The sequence below is a fragment of the Lepidochelys kempii genome, chromosome 1, assembly GCF_965140265.1.
Source record: "Lepidochelys kempii isolate rLepKem1 chromosome 1, rLepKem1.hap2, whole genome shotgun sequence".
NCBI lineage: Eukaryota > Metazoa > Chordata > Testudines > Cheloniidae > Lepidochelys > Lepidochelys kempii.
Window position 1 is genome coordinate 45,335,281 of NC_133256.1, and position 23,060 is coordinate 45,358,340.

A 23,060-nucleotide genomic window follows, 5' to 3' on the forward strand; every position below is an offset into this window, starting at 1 on the left:
CTATTTTGTTCTCCATATATTTTGTTTCTTTCAGTGACTAATCATTATGGCACTCTGCTCTACACTTTACCACAGGGGTTCCCAAACTTTGCTGGTATGACACCATTTTAATGCATTATTTCCTCCTGGCACCTCAGACAGCATGGAGGACACATTTCTGTAGAGGAAAATGGTATCCTCCACACGGTGTGACCTTGCATGCGCTATATGTGTGGCATTGTCTGCACAGCATGACTTCATACGTAAAAGGCATGCAAGGTCATGCTGTGTGGAGGATGTCATATTGTAGAGCAAAATGGTGTCTTCCCTGCATTGTGTCCTCGCATGCATCATACATGCATGGTTATGCTGTGTGGAGCAAAATGGTGTCTTCGACACACTAGTCTTCACCAGGGTCACTTGGGGTCATGACCAACAGTTGGGGAACTGCTGCTCTCTCCTTCTAGGTTCCAACTGATGGATCCAATGGTCTCAAGTTTATTAATTAGTGAGATCAGTTTCTAATGGCCATCTCAGCTAGGCTGAATAGCTGTTTACTCTGATCAGCTTAATCTGATTGTGATGGGTTGGACCCCCCGTTCCGGAGTGTCACTTGATGTGCTGGAGTCCCACTGAGCCCACCTGTTTCACCAGCCTGGGCTCCCTCACCCTGTTCCACTGTGCTAGGCCCTCAAGCCTTCTCCAGCACACACACAGGTAGGGACATACCCAGCTGCAAATGGTCACAGAGACACTGAGTTCAGCTCTGTGTGGAAAGAATAAGCTTGCGGATTGCCCAGCATTCAAGTGCACACTGCCTTTGGGATGCAAACCCAAAATTATATTATCTTGCATAGAGATCTATAAATTATATTATCTTATGTAGAGATCTATTCAGCAAAAGCTCATAAAAATTGCCCCCTCCCTCAAACCAGACAAAGATATGCACAGCTTTTTGGCAACTCCCTCCCCTAGTTATGAATTGCACAAACTGGATTTTGGAATAAACAAGAAACAAGTTTATTAACTATACAAGGTAAATTTTAAGTGACTAAAAGAGATAGCAAACAGAACAAAGCAGATTACGGAGCAAATAAAACAACATGTGCAAACTAGGCTGGACACATTAAAGAAATAGGTTACAAAAAGTAATTTCTCACCCTAAATGTTGTTTTAATCAGGTTGCAGAGTTTCTTGACGGTAAACTGCACTGCTTGCAGCTTAAATCTCCAGGAATTCCTTTTACAGGCTGATCTGTTTCACCTGGACTCAGCCCCCTGCCCACCCCAGGTTAGTTCCCGTGTTTCTTCAGGTGTTTTCAGCAGTCTTCCTTCTTGGATGGGGAGGCAATGGAGAAGAGCCTTGATTAATTCACTGCCCACCCTTAAATAGAATTTACATATGGCCAGAACTTTTTGTTTTCCCAGTGTGGCCCCCACCGCCTCTTTTAATGGAAAAACACTAGAAGCCCAAGATGGAGGGCCAGGGGAGGGTCTAGTATCAGGTGACACGATCACATGATCCTGCAGTGTCAAAGCAGCAACCCAGGAAGCTTCTCAGGAAGGTAGGAGATTAGTATCTTCAAAGTCTTATTGTTCTTCCTAATGGCCCATTCGGACTGATTGCTTACTGGCTGGTGGATGTTTCCCAGATGCAAACACTTTTGCAATTGTTACAGATCTTATATGCCTAACTTCAGATACAGCAAAGATACATGCATACAAATAGGATAATCGTATTTAGTAAATCATAACCTTTCTAATGATACCTCACATGGCCCCTTTTTCATAAAATACATCTGTTATGCCATTTTCATATCGTAAGTATATTTCTATGAAGAATATGGGGCGTAGTATGACACTGATGGCTTTTGAAAATTGCCCTCTGTAGAGACATTTGGTAAGAGCTGAATTCTCCAGCAGTCACTGTGTCTAGTACTGAAACTGAACATGGAGAAGAGAAACACTTTCCTGCAAATTAGTGTGCACTTTTCAGCACCTTTGGGCTATTAGACATGACCATGGAGAGACACCTCCCTTGAGGCCTGAGATTGACTGTGAGCATATCTGAGGGTAGCAGTGGGAGGGGGAGGGATAGCTCAGTGGTTTGAGCATTGGCCTGCTAAACTAAGGGTTGTGAGTTCAATCCTTGAGGGGGCTATTTAGGGATCTGGGGCAAAAATAAGGGTTGGTACTTAGTTCTGCTGTGAAGGCAGGGGACTGGACTCAATGACCTTTCAAGGTCCCTTCCAGCTCTATAAGACAGGTATATCTCCATATTAAAAAGTTAGGCCCCAAGGGACAGATTCCTTTCTTATTACGTCTGTGTATGTGAAGTAAGTGGAATTACTCAGGATTTACCTTGGTTTAACTGATTCAGAAAACCTCCTGAAAGAAATAGGAATGTCACTCATAATGTTAACCTGCCTTTGCTTCTTCTGCTTACTATGTGAACTCCCACTTCAGCTTGTATTTTCACAAAGTGGCAATCACCCAAAGGGTCTATGGCAATCATAACCCAATCTTCCAGGTCAACACAGACAATTAATTGCTTAGCGCTTCTCACTTCAATGCCTATTTCTGATGTGCAAAAGCTTGATAATGGCAAATAACTCCAGTGTGTTATCCCTGCCTCACAGAACTGACTAATCGGTTTTAGCATTTTGATATCATTAATACACTATACCCCTGGTCAAAAGTAGTGCAAATCATTGCTGTGAGCAATAAAAGAGAGGATTTGGCAGGAGAAAAATAATGGAGGAAATATAACTTCTTTTGCATATCAGAGAAATCAATTTGATTTTGCAACTGGAGTATTAATGCATCTGTATGTTGTAGCGTATAGTGCAAGTCATTCTTATGCAGTAATAAGCATTTCTGTCTTGAACAGAAGGTGGGATTTTTGTTGTATCCAAAAACACTTCAATACAAAACATGAAGAGCTTTTTCTTTTCTTTTTTCCTCTCTAGAAAGTCTTTACTTGTGCTTATCTCAATTTTTCCACTGCATGGCTTGACTGAATATTTTTCACATTTCCATGTTTTCTTATTTTTGGGCTAACCAAAAAAGTTAGTTAAAAAAAGATTATGCTGTCGACCCTGGTGTGCACAAGGGGTTATTTCTTCTAAAATTTAAAAAATCTTGAACTTCAGGTTCACAAAATAAATGAGCAAAGGAGCAGTTTTTAATGATCAACTCACTGATTGCTTCACTGCTTGAATTGCTCTCTGCTCTCACAAAGAAAACAAACCACACAAAAATATGGCTAATAGTGACAGGATATGTTATGTTAACTGTAACATGCATATTGTTCAAAGGGGAGTTCCAATTATCAAATACTAATGCCCCTCAATATTTTCTTGCAATTAGTATATTATCAGAACTAGTGAATGTTTGGTGTGGAGAACTCATGGCTTACTTTCATTCTCCACAGTCAGGGAACTATAGTTGAAAAATGTGAGCTGCTGTCTAAAAAATTAACTAAGGTTAATTATGTATGAGGTTGTGATTACATTCATGGTGGGAAACATAACAAATATTGATGATAGGATGATTAAACAAGATGCGAGAGAATGAACCACACATATCAGATGTTAGTCATGTCACAATGCACTTTTGGAAGGCTCTCAGGCCTACAGTGACTAAGATGGTATAAGAATCTCTATAAAGTAGTATAGAATTTGCTTCCACTTGTGTACCATGTACCTATCTTGGATTTTCACTTAATTTTCATGAACGAGGAACATAATTATGCCATTGCATGAGGGATTCTGCCTCCCAAATCAACAAACTGAAGATACAATGTGCAACCCCTCACCCCCACCAATGGTCTGCTGCAAACTCGGGGCAGAGCATTACGACTCTAGTCCTGAGTGATTGAAATATTATGATGTGGAATGTGTGATTCTGAGACAAGAATACCATACATAAATCTTTTCCTTATTCGGATTGGTATGTTTGGGATTACAGAAGCCCCTTTAAGGTTTTAAGACTAGAAAATTGTTTGGGATTTGAACACAACTATGTGGAATTGAGTTAGCTGACAAAATGCTGACTATAACTGGTCAGTGGAGATCAGGCCAAATTGTGTCAGCGAATTGTAGTTAAAACCTGCTGAGGTTATACTGATACAAAGTATCATGATTTGTTTTCTTCTACACTGGCTGGTCAGACATGATCATCAGCACTGGGTCAGCAAATGTAACTCTAAGTTTGTCGTGTTCAGACATGACTCAGTTTTCAGGTGAAGACAAGCCCTAAGATGGTATTGACTCATAAGGATCCCATTTAAGAGGTCACCTCTGATTGCTCATGTAGCTAAGAGATGTATAAAAGGGCTTACAGTTGGTATTGCTGTTGGCCCTTGATGAAAGCCCATAAGGCCCAAATGTCTGATTTTTTTTTTAAATGAATTGGTTTCCTACCTCTCCCCCCTCCCCGCCCACTGTCTCTCTCTACCTCACTTCCTACCAAGGAATGCAGTCTCCACTAGAGGTAGTGCAAAACCAACTTGCTCTGTCATTTTTAAATTTTTCCTCCTGGAGAAACTTTTATGCCAAATTTTAGCTTGGAACAAATATTTACAACAGAGATGTAGATCACTGCAAACCAGGGTTTGAAATGGTAATTGTTACACAGCTTCAACTGTAACGGTGCTTTTGGCTCCTCTATTGTTTTATCACCAACAGCATCGAGCTTCCTAATGAATTAACGATGGAGCTGTGTAAATGTTCCAGAATTCCTTGATGGGCTACGTTGAATGCCATATACTCTACTCCATTTTATTTTGAAAATCCCATTCTCCTGTTTACTTCCAAACCCCTTGATCTAGCTAGGGGATAAAGAGATGTCATATATAATAGAAGATTCATTTTCGTATTCCAGTATCCGTATTTCATATCTGGGCAAATATATGGAACCAGAGCCGGATTTAGGAGCAGGTGACCGCCTGGGGTGCTGGGCCTGGGGGTGCCAGATTTAGGGTGCTGTTTTTGTTGTTATTGATAAAAGGGAAAACAGAATGTTTTTGAAATAAAATGTTTCAGGTATTCTGTATGTGGATTAATTTTTCACTACCCTTCTAGAATGCTCTGGACCTTTGTAGAATCTTGGGAAATCTTCCAGATTTTCTGAGGAACTACATTTTCCTCGAACCTCCTAGAATGTTGTCATTCATGCCCTCGCAGGTATATAAGGGCAGGGCATCACCAGTCAGTCAGTGAGATATAAGAATGAACTGAAGTGAAGTGAGCCCTGCTATGATATCATGAACCTTTTTTTTTTATTGTGGAAGTGTACTTGCGTTTTAAGACTTGAAGAGTGTAAATAGCAGCTAATAAAGAACATATTTAATGAGATGCCAGAGTTATCTGTCGAACCCCTCTCTATGCAACAATCTAAAACAAATACTGTTACTTCTTTTGCCATGCTTAACATGCAGTGTGGATGACTTTCTAACACTGCAGAACATGGACTTTGGCTCTCCCAAACACTGTCTGTTTTTTTCCGGCATAGAAAATAAAAGATGCCCCTGAAGATGCCTTCAGGAGCTCAGTATAGGAAGCGAAAAGCTCAATTGCATCTATTTGCAGCAAGGGGCAAATCTGATGGGAAAATATCTGAAACAGAACAACATAGACCGGGTTTAGGCAGTAGCAGTTGTCCCAGTGCAGAAGAAATTAAGGACTTTTTAAAATTAAAAAGTTTCTATAAGCTTAGAGGAAACAATTTTTATTTGCTTATATACGGCATGACGAGATACAGATTTACAGATCCTAGCATGCAAATTTATCATTTTATGTGACAGGGATAAATCATGCATGCAAATTGTGCATAAAAGTCGTGAAAAGGGCTACAAATGCAATAAAAATAAGGTATTCAAAAGTTTAACAAATAGGGCGTGTAACAGGGTGCAGCTGGGTCCCTCTTTGCTTCCAACCCTGCTGCGCCCACAAGCCAGCCAAAGACCTCTGCGTTGGTGTAATCACCTGTGCTCTTTATTTATCTTTTACTTTCCCACCACCTTATAGCTACCAACAGCTTCAGTCTTACAGCCCCAGGGACTGCTAGCTCCTGCAGCCAGCAGGAAAGAGCTCCCACTCCCTCTAAATCTCTGGTTCCTCCCTTTTCTGGCTTCCTTCCTGCCAGCCTTTATGTAGCCCCTGGCTAACGAGGCTGGCAACAGTTCTCCGTTTGCCACTCAGGCCTGGGCTTACTCAGACAGCTCCAATTCCCCTTTCTTGATTGGAGTGGGCAGGACAGAGGCCTGCACCCTATCACATACCTCCCCCCTTATGAACCACCAGGTTCGTCCTTCCTCATCCTCTCCGCCCACTACTGGTGGGATTCAGCCGGGGGAGTCTCTCCCCTTCTTCCTGGTGATCCTTGGCATCATTTTCATGGGGTTCCTTCATCCCCCACCTGCAGAAAGTACACTGTGTACTCATGGGGACAGGAGATATTGTCTGGTGGCCCAGGTGCCCCTAGAAGTGGGGCAGATTTAAATGGAAGCAGGTTGGGGTAGTAGAGGGGTTACCGTACCCCATTGTGTTGGGTACGGACTGGGGCCCTCTCACTGGAGGGAAAAGGAAAGGTTCCCCGAAGAAAGGGGCAGAGATCCCTTGACTGAGAAGCCCTGGGGAGGAAGACGAGCAGGGTCCTCAGGGAAATGAACACAGAAACCCCAGAAAAAGAGCCCTGATAGGGTAGGAAGAGGGGAAGGAGGTGCGGGGGAGATGGCCAGCCCAAGCCCCTTAGTGGGAGAAAAGGAGCAACTGGAGCTCCCCACAATGCAGCTCCTAGAGGAGGAGAAGCGGACCCTGCTTGGTGGCTTTGGAGAACCTGAGGCCCGGTGTGTCCTAGAGAAGGTCGGGATTGACCCCGACTCCCTACCGGAAGAAAAGGGGATAAAGGAGAAGGGATGCACTAAGCTTTCCTCAAGTATCACTAGACCAGGGGTTCTCAAACTGGGGGTCATGACCCCTCACGGGGTTGCGAAGTTATTACCTGGGGGGGGGGGTGCGAGCTGTTAGCCTCCACCCCAAACCCTGCTTCACCTCCAGCATTTATAATAGTTTTAAATATTTTAAGTGTTTTTAATTTATAAGGGGGGTTCGCACTCAGAGGCTTGCTGTGTGAAAGGGGTCACGATTACAAAAGTTTGAGAACCATTGCACTAGACAATCATGGCATGTCTGGTGTATAGTAAAATTTCATTCTTGTGAGAACATTCATTATTATGCGAGAATTTTTTTTTAAACCTTAGCACCTTAATAAATTGAATGTGATCAAACAAACAGAACAGTAACCAGAAAATAAGCTTTTAGGGTTAAAAAGACTGTGCACAATTATATTTGTGAGACATCTTTAGCCTGCTATTTTTTTAAAGCAAATATTTGAGTTATGTTTGAAAGTGAATTGCTTCTTCGGATTTTTGAAACATATTGTAAGGGGTTTGGATGCCTGTGAGAATTAAATCACATTTAAAACTTTCAGCACCCAAATCTTGCATTGAATAATATAAAGTATAATGAAATGCTTGACATTTCCTCCAGTGCTGAACCAGCATGATTTTAGCTGACTATCTTTCCTGGCCATCTGGTAAAATAGTGTGAAGGAACTTTACAGGGACTAATTATTTTCTAGATTAATATTGCTGACAAGCACTCCATGGTGTGGTATGAGTGTTTCTGGGGTTTTATGCTATTAGAAATGTCATTAATTATTATGCCTATGATTGCTGTGATTCTGTGTGTTGGCATTCTGCCCCAACATCACCATCTGTGTACAACATTCCTATATCACAGGATATACTATGTAATTTACTTCAGTTTTCTATGGATGTTATTACATTTACAGATCTAAGAAGCTAGATTCTTTCCAAATTCTGTTTGATTGTGGATTTTTTTTCTTTTGAGTATAATGACTGGACAAAAAACCCTTTGCTTTTTTTTTTAAACTTTCCCCTCATAAATTGTGAACGTCTAATAGTTATTCTTAACGATAAAGTACTTTTCCTGCATTGGCTGCTTTCAAATGTAGCAATAGAAATTGAGTAATAAAATCTCAGGCATCAGATGATTTCTCTATTTGTGTATAACACATACTGTAACTAACATGGTTTTTATTTGTACAGAAATTAAAATGCTATACTTTATGTACTATGCTGTAATGTAAATACAGAAAATCACTTGTTCTATTTGCTGTTTCAATATTTATGATATGAATAGAGAAGTAGCAGTAATTTGACAAAACACAACAAAATTAATCCTTTTCTATCAAGGCTTTCATTAAAATGAGGATGGAAATTATGCTAAATCAAAATACAAAAGAATATTTTAAAGTTGTAAACTGATTTTGCTTTCATTAGTTTTGCATACTGCACATTTCTCATTATTTTCTTTCCAAAACACAAACATGGTATAATTCCAAACTTAGTCAAAGACTCAATAAATCATTGTTCTTTTATGTATAAATTTGTAAAGCCCTCATTAAGAATAATTTCAGTAGTAACATGCCAATAGGTTTTCTTTGACCTTCTCTGTTGTTTACTATAGCTTCAAGGTCTTTTGACACCTAAGGTGTAGAAAAACAGTCTGATGTAGCAAACTCCTGCAGGTTCTTCTGTTGTTAAAACAGATGCCTTGCCTTATGTACTGTACAATGAGACATTCACCCAGTGGAGCAACATACAAATTCAAAAGACAGATATCCACTGGGTAAAAGAAAATCTCAAGTGAAGATGAGGGGAGGGAAGGGCAGTCACATGGTACTTCAGCAGAGAAAAGACACACATTGACGAGTTCATATAGTGCCAGGGATCATAAATCAAGAAACCAATTTAAAGATGGGGAACTTGGGATGGGTGAATTAAAGGTGTTTAAGAATGTGTACATATGGCAACAAATGGGAGAATGACTTGGGTTTGGGAGGGGCAGGGCAAAAATGTTCAAAGCTTGGTGGGAAAAATGATAAAAGTTGCCAGAGAACACCCAGCAATATTTTGTAAAATATAAAGGTATAAGACAAGGGCGTTCTCTTGGCCATGATAATCCCTAACCCATTTTGCCCACTGAGAAGTTTCTCCACCAATCTAGGCAGCTGCATGGGACAGGTTCAAGCAACAAAAGATGGACTTGAGAACAAACTACTCCACCCAGGGAAATGAGATAAATGTATCACATTCCCAAATTTCAGATCCTGGTTAGGTCTTTTAGATCTCTGTTGGAGCTCCTGAAGATTATGTAGGCAGGAGGTTCTCCTTCAGCTTTTGGGCAGTTAAGAGAAAACACCTATATTACTTGCTGAACCTGCATTAATCATACAATATCCTATTCTGACATTCATAAAAAGGGCTCGCTTCCTCTCAATGAGAGATACAGTAAAGCCACTGCGGTTGTTCATTATTTATATTACAGTAGCACATAGAGATCAGGGCTCCATTGTGCAGGGTGCTATACAGAGACATAGCAAGAGACAGCCTTTGACCCCAAAAGGATAAATCTAAACTGACACAATAGACAAAAGGTAAGAGAACGTAGGGCAGTGGGGAACTCTCCATAACTGAAAAAGGGGCTTAGTATGTACCCACAGCATTCATCTGGATTTGATCTTATTTTTGGATCAGCTGTTTATTGGAGGACATCCAGAGGCCAACGCAGATCAAATGAATTCAGGACACCACTTGAGCTGAAGCACGGCATTGAGTTCAGTGGGGCTATGCTGATATACGCCAGCTGAGGATCTGGCCCAAAACTTTATTGAACACATTCACAGATTTGTTTTTCTCCTGTTTAACAAAAGACTCTTGTGTTGCTTGTGGAGAAGTTTCCAGGGCAGGCTCTGGCCTCTCAGAAAGAGGCTTGGCTAATTCTGTTTTTCTACAAGCACTCCAGAAATACTTTCTCACTGTAACTTCAGAGAATACATGGAGAAAAATCTATAAAACTTCTCAGGATGTTCTTCCATTTCCCAAATGGCTCCTGTCACACCTGACCCCTGAAGTCCCTAGAGAGTAACTGGATTAGATTGATTTTTAATGTTGGATATTTCCAAGTGGGTCATACGGCTGCCTTATGTAATTAAAATACACTGTTGGCAATAGCTAGCTCATTTACTAAAACGTGTATGAACTAGATTCTGAAACCTTTACTCGTGGTGAGTAGTACCTTACTCCTGGAACCCGCCCATTGAAATCAGAGGGGCTACTTGTGGTATAAGGTACTGTTCATTGTGAGTAAGGATGTTGCACTGTAGCTCAATATTAATAAATATCTCTATTGGGTGTGTTTTCTTCTCCAGTTTTCTCTCTTTAAATCAGTTGCTTTGTCTTGGGTGTGGTTTCTGTATCAATTTTAAAGGGGACAGAAGAGAGGAAAACATGCTCTATTTTTGCAAGAAAGAGAGTATGATATTTTTGGAGTATATGGACATGTTTGCTTAAATACAGACTCACTTTGTTTTGGGAAAGAGGCAAAATATCTACCTTAAAAACATAAATCAGCTTACAAAGGAGCTACATATAAACTGTACGAGAACTAGGTTCTGTAATGGAAGTAATTTTGGCCCTGATCCTGTATCAGGAGCTGCTAGTGTGGGGTCTAAATGAGACTGTATAGAGGGAAAAAGTCTGCACTAGTGGATCTGAATGCTGAGTTAGGGCCTTCAGAACTAGGTAATGTGGAAAATGGTAGAATTTCTCTTCACAGACCTTGAAAAGCACTAACTAATAGAATACCCCTCTTTTGGATCTTTTTGTAAATGAGACAGAAATGTTGTGACCTCCTGAATGCCACAGAGAATCAATCAGGATTAGAACTCAGAATTCCTAGCTCCCAGTCATGTGTTCAGATGCCAGGTTATGTCTTGCTTTCAATATTCTTCAAAACAAAACAAAACAACCCAAAACCCAACAATAAAAGTTAGAACCATGAAAGTAATGGAAATAAATTATTTCATATTTTCCTTTGTCCTTCTACATGAGAACATCCTAGATTTGCATTATAACCAGGAGGAATTTTCAGAACAGCTACATTGCTTATCAGGAGGAATCTATATCATTTCTGTAAGGCACAGCCATTGCTGTTCAACTCATTTGCATTTGTGGTTCTCAAAAATTATCATATCATAATTAAGTTTATAGAAAAGGAAGAATAGTTTTTGATTTTATGCAGAGTTTTCTGACCCAGTGAGGTTACTTGTTCTGGGAGATGAAACTGGCAAATGAGAACCTTTTTTTTTTTTAACCCTTCTGATGGATAATGCCTGTAAAAAAGGTGTATGCACTACTAGTGACAAAAATGAGATGATGATTGGGTAGTTAGAATAGCATGGCAGAATCCAGGCTAAACAATCACACACTTAATTCATATATTAAAGAGCTTAGCACAACCCACCTGTGATCAAACATTTCCTTGGACAAGCCAGACTTTGGCACCCCATAACTGGTGCCAGCAGGGTCAGATCAAAGAAAGCTGCTTCTGAGTCAGTGGCACATGCAGGAGGAAATGTGTTAGTCTGGTTATGCCCCTAGTTGGGTCCATTGGCAACGCCCTGGCAGGCAGCAACAGGCTGCCACTGATTCTGAGTGAGACAAAGAGAAGAGAGGATTAAGAGATGGCAAGGAAAGGAGAAGAATTTGCTCTAGGTTTAGATTCTCAGATGTGGGTGGGAGGTGGTAGCTCATGGGCATCCTGTCTTGGAAGAACTTCGAAAAACAGACGCAACTTGGAACCAGTTAGTTGCCAAAGGAAACATGAAATCACTCCTTATCCTTCCTTTCTCTCTCCCCTCCACATCCCCAGTTTTCCTACTGTCTGTCACTTAAATTGTGCTTCTTTCTTATTCCTTCTGTTTCCCAAGCCTGAATTGGGGTTTTTGGAAGCAACAGTTCTGTCTGAGATAGACAAGAGACACTTTTTTCCCACCCAGGGTGTATTTGCTATTACTTTTTCTCTTGTCTATACTGCCTTCCTGTGTCTTTTCTCCTAACCTTATTGTATTTTTCCATTGCTAATCACCACATTTTCTCCCTGCCTTTTAAGTTTTTATCTCCTATAATCTGTTAACTCTTCTCTTCCTTCCTCATGTGTTGGTGTTTCCCCATCTTTCCTCCCCTTCTTGTCTCTGCAAAATTCTTCAGCTCTCTGGTATGTTGTCATGTCATAGACACTATGCTATCTGCAGACTGAGGTTATTTAATGGAGTGTTTCCTCTTTCTCTGCAGACAGATCCCTTCAGTGTAATGTGAGACACATCAGAAGAGCATAACCAAGAATGGCCCCAACCATATTGCTTACCTGTTCCTGAAGCTCAACATAAAAACTAGAATTGGTCAAATAAATAGTATAATACGTGAACATTTTCAAAAGAAACATTATTGTTCCTTAGAAATTTGAAATGATTTTTTGTGGTAGTTTTTTAAATGACATTTTTCAAAATGTACCTGCTTTTTAAAAAATGTCACTTGATTTGGCAGAAAAAAACAACAACCCTCTCTCACTTTTTTACTCCCCTCCATTTTTCCAGGGGGGGGGAAATAAAAAGAGGGAGTGTCTTTCAATGAAAATTTTTGAAATCTTTTGAAAGATTTTGTTTTAGTGAGTAAAAAAAAAACAAAAAACCCAACAACCCTAGACAACCACAAAAAAGTTTTGACAGAAAAATTTTCACTAGCTCTAATAAACATTAATTCCCGATTCCATTGAAGTCCATGGGAATCTTGCCATTACCTTTAGTGAGGCTCGGATTTCACCCAGAGGGTGAAAATGTGCAGTATTTTATACGTCATGCCGTTCAATTGAAATAAATGCTATTGATTAAGAGCCAGGTGTTGCACAGGTGTTGTATTACCTTGGTTATGGTTCTAGGTCTCAACCTTATGCAAGACATAGGGCAATAGAGCCATCCCTGTTCTCTGAGAAATTCTACTGATAATATTTATTTCATTATGAACAGCAAGTATAATACAGATGTATTTTCTATAGCATTTTTTCCTATAAGCTGGATTCCAAAATGTTTTATGGAGTTAAATAAGAGAGTTATAAATTTAAGTATTAAACAATGGAGAGAGAATGAAGAGACTAGAGGAAGAGTGTTCCAGGAGTTAGGAGTGGTAGAGGAACCAGGTTGTGGCACTTGCTTGAGCTTTAGTAAGTAACTTTCCCTATCACTAATCGGAGTGAATGGGCAGCTTCTTTACTTGATAGTCTCAACTCAGGAATAAATTAGATCTTCCACAGGACTCTGAATATTTAAGTGTTCTCAATGCACCGGGTTCACATCAGGCTTATTTAAGTCTCAGTTAAACCTTAACTTGATCAGGCCCTCTGCACAGAGGTGACTTTTACCATATTTGTTTTTTCTGGTGTGTGACTGGTCACGTGGTGTTTTTGCTTCTTAATTGGATGACTGGAACTCTTAAAATGAGAAGTTGGGAAATCAAAGATTTCAGTGGGATCTCTGTGTCAAGATCTCTCATAGCTGCATAAGTGGCTGCATGCAAGTGTATGAATATAATGGATTAGAAATGAGCGTGAATTGACTTGATATAGGCTAAACAAACCCGAGGACAAAGATTCATTCCCATGCATTTTAAACTGGTGGGAATGCAAAATGTCTGAAGATAAATTTAGTTATAATTCCACCAGAAAGGAGGAGGAGGAGTTTCTTTGAGCGCCATCTTTTTCCTGCAATTTTAATGCATATAAATTCAGGTATCTGTTTCACTGTGTGATCTTTGTTCCGTTTTTATAAATTTTAACATCAAATTATGGGTGGCTAGCCAACCTGTCTTTGGGACTGCTCTATTTTGTATTACAGCAGTGTTTGAGATAGGGCCCTTTTATGCTAGGCACTCTACAAATGTGTAATACAAGATGGTCCTCGCTGCACAGCATTTACAGTCTCCATAATCAAGACAGACCGAACAGTGGTAGGGGAAACAGAGAGATGAAGTGTCTTGACCAAGGTTACACAGCAGACCAGTGACAGAACTGGGAATAGAAATCTGGTTTCCTGACTCCGGGTCTAGAGCCCTAATCATGCTCCCTGCTATAAAATACCTTCTTTATACCTTTGTGCAGCTGACGAAGTGGGTATTCACCCACGAAAGCTTATGCTCCAATATGTCTGTTAGTCTATAAGGTGCCACAGGACTCTTTGCCACTTCTTTATAGGGCGGAGCAATAATTATTTTCTTTGCTCAGCAAGCTGTTTGGAATTGAGTCTTGTGCTTTAACAGAGAATATTCTTGCTAAATCCTAGGGCCAGAGAGAGAACAGCCGAGGAATGTAGCTAAGAACCATGAAGAACACAGTATGCAAAACTTTGGTCTTTGACACACTGTTGCAGAAGTAACAGTGCAGTAATTTACTTTCACTGCATGTTAAGGGTGTGGATTTAATTTTCAGACAGTGCAGAATAGGTCAGATAAGAGCTTCAGTGTCTCAATCTACCTGATTCCTTATGCACTCAGAAGCAGAAGAATTTTTGCCCACTGCTGCAAAATATAATACTGGCTAGTAGTTTTCAATTAATAAAGAGGATATATGCTGGAGGGACTTTGTTACCTCTAGTTGATGCTTTGCACATTCCCTAGGGGTAAGATAAAATAATTTTGCTTGACTTGTGCTCTGAATAGAACATTAGAAAGCAAGAATGTAAGATAGGAAAGAGAGAAGATGGAAGCTGAGACATTATTAGGTATACATGTATTACAGAGGAAGCAATGAAAACCCAGATAGATTTTTACAAGGATTCAGGACCTGCAGAAATATGCCCCACCACTTGTAAAATCCTGATTATGCATTATATCATATTATGGCTATGCCCTCTAGCATTATTATAGTGAAGGGTCTATCACTGTCTCCCTTTTGAAACCCTGTTATCAGTGGTTTAAAACTAATTCATAAAAGATTAGCTCTGGGTCGAAATTTATGATGTAGTCTCTCAGCCCTGAACATTTATTTTATTTTAAAAAATGGGTTGGCATTTTAACTTACAAACGTTCAAACAAAAGAAAAGAGCCTTTTCAAATGGCTACTTGCCACATTTTAAGTTAGTGTGTATATAGCACTTCACATGTTTAAACTGCTACACAAGCAAGAGCTGTTTTGAAAAGCTGTCCATAATTCAGTGCGGTGAAAGAAAAGTGAAAAGACAAAGGTATTTTGAATAGAAGCATGGCTACTGATCATATGCAGTGACTTCTGTTATCAAGCATTTCAAGTAGGATTGCCAACTTTCTACTTGCACAAAACCGAATACCCTTGCCCTGCCCTGTCCCTCCTCTGAGGCCCCGCCCCTTCTCGGAGGCCCTGCCCCTGCTCACTCTGTTCCCGCCTCCCTCTGTCGCTCGTTCTCCCCACCCTCACTCACTCGCCCATTTTCACCAGGCTGGCTCAGGAGGCCGGGGTATGGGAGGGGGTGAGGGCTCCAGCTGGGGGTGCAGGCTCTGGGGTGAACATAAGAGTGGCCATACTGGGTCAGACCAAAGGTCCATCTAGCCTAGTATCCCGTCTTCCAAGAGTGGCCAATGCCAAGTGCCCCAGAGGGGATGAACAGAACAGGTAATCATCAAGTGATCCATCCCCTGTCGCCCATTGCCAGCTTCTGGGGTGGGACCAGAAGTGAGGAGTTCAGAGTGTGGGAAGGGGCTCCAGGCTGAGGCATTGGGTTGGGATGCGAGAGGGGGTGAAGGCTCCGGCTGGAGATGTGGGGCCAGGGATGAGGGGTTTGGGGTGTAGGAGGATGCTCCGGGCTGGGACTGAGGGGTTCAGAGAACAGGAGGTGGCTCCAGGCTGGGGCAGGGGGTTGGGGTGCTGGGGGTGGGATGAGGGGTTTGGGGTACAGGAGGGTGCTCTGGGCAGGGACTGAGGGGTTTGGAGTGCGGGTGGGGGATCAGAGCTGGGACAGGGGGTTGGGGGTGTGGGCTCTGGGGTGAGGCTGGGGATGAGGGGTTTGGGGTGCAAGAAGGTGCTCCAGGCTGGGATCAAGGGGTTTGGAGGGTGGGAGGGGGATTAGGGCTAGGGCAGGGGGTCGGGGCGCAGGAGGGGGTCAGGGGTGCAGACTCCCAGCAGCACTTATCTCAAGCAGCTCCCGGAAGCAGCGGCATGTCCCCCCTCCAACTCCTATGTGATGGTGCAGTCCGATGGCTCTGCACGCTGCGCCACCCCTGCAGCTCCCATTGACCGTGGTTCCCAGCCAATGGGAGCTGCGGGGGCAGCACTGGGGCAGGGGGCAGCGTGCAGAGCCCCCTGGCTGCCCCATACATAGGAGCTGGAGGCAGGACATGCCAGCTGCTTCCCTGCGCGGTGTCGCCAACTGGACAGTCAACGGCCCGGTCAGCTTTTCTACCCTTTTCTACCAGGTGTTCTGGTCAAACACTGGACACCTGATCACCCTAATTTCAAGATGGATTCTTACTATGTAGATTTCAAGTGTGTATGTTAATTGCACTGAGCCCATTTGCTAGAATGGTTTCAGAGTAACAGCCGTGTTAGTCTGTATTCGCAAAAAGAAAAGGAGTACTTGTGGCACCTTAGAGACTAACCAATTTATTTGAGCATGAGCTTTCGTGAGCTACAGCTCACTTCAAGTGAGCTGTAGCTCACGAAAGCTCATGCTCAAATAAATTGGTTAGTCTCTAAGGTGCCACAAGTACTCCTTTTCCATTTGCTAGAAATAACTCTGGAGCAGCTGTTCTGACATGTTTTATCAACAGTGTACATATTTGTGCAGTAGACAATAGATTCCTCATGTTAATAAGTTCCTAAATACATATTTACAATATAGACTTTGACATCTCCTCAAATCAGATACGACTACAACACTGTTACCAAGGGGTTTTGGCATCTATTACTTGGCAACCGTTTTTATTGGAAGAAAAATAATTAACGTACAAAGCACAGAGAAGCTATCTATTAAAATGTCCACTTAGTGTTTGTTCTAAACCCAACATTAACACATTAGCTGATTGAGTCCTTGTGAGGCAGTCTAATATAATGGTATAACTGCTTCCTGCAGTCCCCATTGGTCTGGAACGGCAAACTGCAGTCAGTGGGAGATGTGATAGGCTGAACTTGCAGAAGCTGTAGGGAAACAAACTTTCCCGGCTCACCAGCAGATTTCCCTGATGGGCTACGTGCCAAAGGTTGCCGATCCCTGATCTAGTCTATTCCCTGTGGCCAGGACAGAGTTGTTGCTTACAGTACAGTTTCCAGTACTTTCTCTTAAGCAGTTTTGAATGATTCCAGCAATAGATTTGAACTTGCTCCTATTCAAGGCAATGAAAAACTCCCATTGACTTTGGTGGGCCAAGACAGAGCCCTAATAGAGAAAAAAAATGTTTCCTGATATTAATTTAGCCTAAGTCTTCCTCTGCTCATTTCTATCCCATTCCTACTGTGAACACCCTCTTGGAAAACTCTGAACAGATATGCTCCCTCCATGCTGTACAGTGGGTGGTATTATGGTCCTGATCCTGTAGATACTTAGGCACGTGCTTAACTTTACTGCTAATATCCCCCTGTAGTTATGATTTAGCCAAGTTATACACATTTAGTTCTTTTTCTGTTTCTTCACAACATATGTTAACACCTCCAGCCTTTTAATAATTTCTGTTGCTCTTCTCTTTATGTCCTCTAATTTGTTGCCAAGTTTCTGGTATATGAAGTGCTCAGAACCACACACCTAATTCTAGGCAAAAGTCTTATCTATATCAATATAAGAGACTTTTACCTTCTCGGTCAGTGATATGATGCTTCTATGTCTGAAGCGCGAAATAACAAAGGTTAGGAATAAATACTCAGTTTTCTGAATGGAGAGAGGTAAATGGTGGTGTCCCCCAGGGGTCTGTACTGGGACCAGTGCTGTTCAACATATTCATAAATGACCTGGAAAAAGGGGTAAACAGTGAGGTGGCAAAATTTGCAGATGATACAAAACTATTCAAGATAGTTAAGTCCAAAGCAGGCTGCAAAGAGTTACAAAAGGATCTCACAAAACTGGGTGACTGGGCAACAAAATGGCAGATGAAATTCGATGTTGATAAATGTAAAGTACTGCACATTGGAAAACATAATCCCAACTATACATATAAAATGATGGGGTCTAAATTAGCTTTTGGCAATCAAGAAATCTGATCTTGGAGTCATTGTGGATAGTTCTCTGAAAACATCCACTCAATGTGCTGCGGCAGTCGAAAAAGCTAACAGAATGTTGGGAATCATTAAGAAAGGGCTAAATAATAAGACAGAAAATATCATATTGCTTCTATATAAATCCATAGTACACCCACATCTTGAATACTGTGTGTAGATGTGGTTGCCCATCTCAAAAAAGATCTATTGGAATTGGAAAAGGTACAGAAAAGGTCAACAAAAATGATTAGGAGTCTGAAACAGCTTCCATATGAGAGGAGATTAATAAGACTGGGACTTTTCAGCTTGGAAAAGAGACAACTAATGGAGGATATGATAGAGGTCTATAAAATCATGACTAGTGTGGAGAAAGTAGATAAGGAAGTGTTATTTACTCCTTCTCATAAAGCAAGAACTAGGGGTCACCAAATGAAATTAATAGGCAGCAGGTTTAAAACAAACAAAAGAAAGTTTTTCTTCACACAGCACACAGTCAACCTGTGGTACTCTCTGCCAGAGGATGTTATGAAGGCCAAGATTATAAGAGAGTTCAAAAAAGAACTAGATAAATTTATGGAAGATCGGTCCATCAATGGCTATTAGCCATGATGGGCAGGGATGCAAAACCATGAACTGAATATCCCTAGCCTCTGTTTTCCAGAAGCTGGGAATGGGCGACAGGGGATGGATCACTTGATGATTATCTGTTCTGGTCATTCCCTCTGAAGCATCTGGCATTGGCCACTATCAGAAGACAGAATACTGGGCTGGATGGACCATTTGTCAGACCCACTATGGCCGTTCTTATGAAACCTTATTAATACATTTTATTGCCAGAAGGGACCACTGCGATCATCTATTCTGACTTCCAGCATAACACAGGCCATACGACTTGTGTGATCATCTTTATTTATTTTGATTGACACATCTTTAAGAAGTACCTCTCCAAATGCTTTTGATAACTGTTAAAAAACTCAGTTAAAATAATTTAAAACAATATAGTAGATAAAAATATCAGCATACAGCCTATTTCTGCCATATTTCATTTGCAACTCATACCGTATTTGAAGTTCATTATGATCCTGAGGTCTTTTTTCACACCACTTTCTTCCAGACAGCTACAGTGTCTTTCCAATTAAGTCCAAAATTAAGGTGCACATGGATCATTATTTGATTGTGGTGCATGCATTGGGTGCATTGTGGGCAGAGTGACCAGATGTCCCGATTTTATAGGGACAGTCCCGATATTTGGGGCTTTTTCTTATATAGGCTCCTATTACCCCCCACCCCCATCACGATTTTTCACACTTGCTATCTGGTCAGCCTAATTGTGGGACATGAGTCTGAAGGCTAAGTAGCTTCAACCAGCTGAGAAGGCACAAATAGCCAAGTAAATGATGACCCTGATGTAGCTTCATTGTTACTAGAGTAATTCAAAAATATGACAGAACCCTTTGAGAGTTAACAATAGATTATTTTTTGAAAAATAAATGAAGTAATCCCATGGAATTTCCATAAGCCAAACTTGCACTGACATCAATGGGAATGTTGTCTGTCGGGGCCAGGCCCAAGGACCTTTTGACTATCACTGTGTTGGAAAATAGTTCAGAGAGAAAAAAAATGAACAAATTAAAACTGTTAAGAAGGATGGTTGGGGCCCCTCTGCGATGCAACAGATGCACAAAATGGGGAAGTTATGGAAGGAATTGGGTAGATAACAGACTTTTGTCTTCTGTTTTGGGGTCCAGTGCACCACTAGTCAAGGTGGCTCTGAGAAAGACAATGGTGTGATGGTGGAGATGGCCAGAGGGGACAGATGCTCTGCTGTAGAGCTAGACCAGTGTATAGTTACTGAAGCTGCATATACTATCCCAGCCATGCATTTCTTATTGTGTTGATCATGGCTATGTTCATTTCTGTGTAGTTACATACTTATTCAGATTAATATTTTCTCAAATGCTTTGCAAAGGATTGAAATTATAGTTATTGGAGATGGTTGTGATTTTTGTTTTTTGTTTTTTTCCCTTTTGAAAATTGCCTTCAGGCTTGCTTTATTCCATTTGGCTGGTGCTTCCGGGATTTTCTGATTGCTTTTTTCCCCCTCCCCTCAGAAATAATTGCTGCCAGTTTGGTGAGTTACCATTTTCTTGAGAGTGCGGAAGGCACGGTTCTAATGGAGGTATGCCACTGTATAATTGAAGTAACACAGTGATGAATCCGGCCCAGTAGTTTTATGCTGATACTGCTATTAAGTGTTCCCTTATACAATGTACTGACAAGATCATTCATTCGCCTAATTCCTCCTCTTGTTAAAGACTAATTTTAAAAAACATCGGAGAATTGATTTTGAACCAGAGTTGTTTTTCTGTCTCTTCATTTCAGAATCATAGCTCAATTTTTATGGCTTGTTTTCTCTCTAGAGTTTCATATACTCCTGATGTGTTCATAAAGCTATTCTTATACCTCTGAAGACCATGAGCTACTATTAACATATATTGCTTTTTCTGCTGCTCTTATCTTTTCTCTGCAATACTTACCTGACTCTGGATGTTCTTCCTTGATTCCCTCTGCAGTTATCCACTTCCTGCTGTTTTCTTTTGTATTTTTTAACCCCTAGGCCTTGGAGCAGGTCCTCCTGGGGTCACAGTGACCATTTCTTGTTCCTTATGCTTTTCTACTGTAAGGTTGTGTAGAATGACTGTGTTGTTTTTTCAGGATGCTTGAAATCGTACTTTCAAAGTTCAAATTGAAGTAGATATGAGTACAGTCGCTTGTAATGAAAGCTGTCCAGAGGACCCCAGAGAAAGGAATGGCAAATGGTGATGTATTGAGTTGTGGAGAGAGATAGAGTAGGGTGGCCAGGGACTGATAGGGCCACTTTTATGTAACACCTTCAGTATTCACTATAAGGCGATTAACAGCAAATTAATTAGGGCAGCAAATTAAATAGGACAGCCCAAATCTGGCAAGTATGTTACTGTCTGAATTTAAAAGAGAGATGCGTACATAGGGAAAAAACCCAAAGCTCCTCTTTTTTTTTTTAAATGGATTATAGGCCAAGCATGCTAGTGCGCATGTAATCCTTCTGCCAGGCCAAGTTGATAGCAGCAAGGGCCGGGTTCAGTACACAGGGGTTCCCTCTCATCAAAGCAAACGCAAAACTGGCTCGAGCCCCCACCCAGTGACCTGGGAAAATCTTACACACCCCCTGGGCGCCTCAAAGAGGCAATACTTCCCCTCTTGCAAGCACAGAGTCTCGGTGTAGCAGAGAATCTTTAATAACATGAGGTAAACGACATCAGCATTAAATTGGGGAAACACCACAACGAGTGTTCATTAACCAAACCATGAGCAAAGACCCACCCCAGAAAATTGGGCCACATCCTTTCCCTCGGGTTCTTGAGTCCCAGAACCCAAACGTCTCTTGAGTCCAGCAATCCACAAATCACCCAAAGTCCAAAAAGTCCAGCCCCAGAGTTCAAAGTTCATCTGCATAGTGTTACTCCCCAGTCTGGCTAAAATGTGCCTGTGTGTGGGGGAAAGAGGTAAGGGGCACCTTATGTGTCCTGAAGCTGACTGCCCCACAGGGCTCTGCTCTGCTAGGCTGTCTCACAAACGGCTCTGCTTCACCACGACCGGCTCCGCTCTGCACAGCTCGCCGTCTCACGAACAGCTCTGCTTAGCTCGCCGTCTCATGAACACACCGCTGTCTCACGACCGGCTCTGCTCTGCACAGCTTGCCGTCTCACGAACAGCTCTGCTCAGCTCGCCATCTCATGAACACACCGCTGTCTCACAAACGGCTCCGCTCTACCAGCCTATCCACGAACAGCACCGCTGCACTCTAGATCTTCCGGCTCCCCACTACTTGACACAGTGCTCAGTGATTTCAGCTCATAGTAGTGGGAGCCTTAGTGCTGGTGCACCATAAGGCCAAAGCGAATGCAGCACAGTACCTGTAGCAAGACTCTTAATAGACTCAAAATTAGCTCTGACATTCCACAGTGGAGAGAGACAGAGGTGCAATTGGTGCTTCAGGCCCTCACAAAGGGACCCACACCACCAGATACTAATACCTGTCTCAAATCTCTCTCCATTCACAGAGAATTGGAACCCATGTCCCTTGCCTAGCGAGTGCTACTCAGTTGATGGTGAGTCCCTCCATCATAACAAAAGGCCAAGTACAGTTCCAAGCACAATTCCCATAATTAGAGTAATAACAATTTATTCTTCCCGCCCCAATAACAGAGACACTGGGGATCCCACAACAGCCAAAGTGACCATTTGGGCAGTTATGGCCTCATTCTAGGCGGGGTGGGTGTGCCTATGCAAATGAGATCAGCCCCTGAAGTTCTTTTCCACAACTTGCCACACCTCACCACCAGATGTCAGGGTGGAGCCCATCCTGACTCTGCTTACACACAAGGCAATAACAGGGTTTGGAGCTCTTCTCTCCTGCAAACTTGCCAACGGAAGGTTTTGTACTGGCTGCACTGTTGGGTTCAGAGGAGCCATGGCAACTGCCATGTGGATAAAGGATTCTGAAGTGCACAACTGCAGATTTGCTATTGGATAGTAGGCATCACTACATATTTAAATTTGGTGCATAATACATCATTTTATCAAGGGGAGACACTACTATAGTGCCACCTTACTAAACTCCTTGTCTGTGCCTAAACCTGGCCCAGACAAACTTTGGCTAACATCCTTGCATCAGAGAGGTTTCTGATTTCAGTGTCATCATTTAGGATATCAGTCACTACAGGAACTTAGAAGGGTTTTAATCTTTTTTACAGTATTTATACAGAACCCATTTCAACTTAAAACAGTAGGAGTAGTTCTGTTCCAGCAATAACCCTGAAAAATTCTACTGTACTAAAACACAAGAGCAAGATCACAATCTATAGATTCCCATCGGATAACCCTAACACTGTACAGACCGTAT

The 23,060-nt window shown here is 41.7% G+C and overlaps 1 protein-coding gene and 1 long non-coding RNA gene across 14 annotated transcripts in view; one reads left to right on the forward strand and one right to left on the reverse strand.

Moving 5' to 3' along the window:
• Nucleotides 1-23,060, forward strand: part of MTUS2 (microtubule associated scaffold protein 2) — a 502,826-nt gene that overhangs the window by 148,840 nt on the left and 330,926 nt on the right. The window lies entirely within an intron of this gene.
• Nucleotides 1-23,060, reverse strand: part of LOC140910346 (uncharacterized) — a 62,819-nt gene that overhangs the window by 27,130 nt on the left and 12,629 nt on the right. Inside the window, exons 2-3 of one of the 3 annotated variants that reach the window (XR_012158548.1) lie at nt 11,372-11,558; nt 1,140-1,312 (exon numbers count right to left, since the gene is read on the reverse strand). This is a non-coding gene — a long non-coding RNA (uncharacterized lncRNA). Of the gene's footprint in view, nt 1-1,031; nt 1,313-11,371; nt 11,559-23,060 lie in introns of those variants that run through there. The other 2 variants (XR_012158546.1, XR_012158545.1) reach the window with 2 other exon arrangements.